This window comes from Hyaena hyaena, unplaced genomic scaffold (genome assembly GCF_003009895.1).
Source record: "Hyaena hyaena isolate Hyena2069 unplaced genomic scaffold, ASM300989v1 scaffold_4542, whole genome shotgun sequence".
Taxonomy (NCBI): domain Eukaryota; kingdom Metazoa; phylum Chordata; class Mammalia; order Carnivora; family Hyaenidae; genus Hyaena; species Hyaena hyaena.
The window spans coordinates 1-1,336 of record NW_024085143.1 but is presented as its reverse complement, the minus strand read 5'-3'; the positions used below and the strand labels follow the sequence as shown (position 1 = coordinate 1,336).

The 1,336-nt window shown below is 47.8% G+C and overlaps 1 pseudogene; it reads right to left on the bottom strand.

Annotated features, from left to right (window-relative positions):
• Positions 1-603: 603 nt before the first annotated feature.
• LOC120227804 lies at positions 604-1,318 on the bottom strand (annotated as a pseudogene).
• Positions 1,319-1,336: the final 18 nt, after the last annotated feature.

Here is a 1,336-nt window from a genome sequence, read left to right as displayed (position 1 = left end):
GTGGCTCAGTTGGTTAAGCGTCTGACTTCGGCCGAGTCATGATCTCATGGTTTGTGGGTTCGAGCTCCGTGCCGAGCTCTGTGCTTCAGCTAGCTCAGAGCCCGGAGCCTGTTTCAGATTCTGTGTCTCCTTCTCTCTCTGACCCGCCCCTGCTCTCGCTCGCTCGCTCTCTCTCTCTCTCTCTCTGTCTCAGAAATAAATAAAACATTAAAAAATAAAAATAAAGAAATAAAAGTTAAAAAGTAGAAGCCTCTCCCACAGGATTGGCCATCCCCTGAACGCAAACACTAAGCCTGACCTTCACCTGCACATGACCCCCAAACTCAGCCTACTGTGGAGATCACTGCACTGCAGGCGTTTCGCCCCCATCACCACCAGGAACCGAATCCTAACACTAGCTATGGCTCTGGCCCTAAGAAGGTCCACCCAGAACGCGTGAGGAGAGAAGTGACTTGGGGCCCATGCCTTAGGCAGAATCCCTCAACAAGGTGTCTGATGTTCACCAGGACATTTACACTTGTGGCTTGTTCCTACAGACAGAAATCCTCTGAAACCTCTGTTGGTCCAGAGAGTGGGCCGAAGCTTGTAGCCAGACACTAATGCTCAATCACGGTTGATCTTCTCCACAGACATAACCAGGTTCTCAGCATTCTCTTCGACTGACTTGTCATCGAAACCAAAATGGCTTCAGTAAAAGTTCAGGCACATCTTCTGCAGTGGCAAATTAAAGCCTCAGAGACAGGCCAGGAAAGGGATGAAAGTCATAGACAATGACTTCAGAGCATCCATCCAGATTGCTACCTTGAAGAAAGCTATTCAGCTTTCAATGGAGGCCTCGGACAAATTGCACAACAGGAGCACAAAGTATAGTCCTTACAAACAGGGAACTCCATCAACGGTGTCTCCTCCAAAATCAAAGTTGGAGACTAGGAAGATGCATGGCTCAGGCACTCAGATGTTGCTGAGATTAGCCAGGCAGTTGTCTCATATCTGCTGAAGCACTCTCTCTTTTGAAGGACTTGGATTTGTTTTTCTCTTGGATTACATAAATCATTGTCTGTCTTGTTTCAAACCAGGTAAAACCTCTTGCCTGTCTCCTTGCTGTTCAGGGCCAGCTAAGCATGCTTAAAGTTAATCCGTCAAACAACAACAACGACAACAACGATGCAGAAGTCACACTAAACAAAACCCACCACTCCTAGGCATGTATGTGGATGCGAACTGTGGTCCCAGTTCCAGGCAGGTCCCAGAAGATCACATTGGGATATTCTGGATGTTGACTGGTGGTTTTCTTCCTCGTAGTCTCCACAACTCCAAGGTTAACAGACACCTGTCC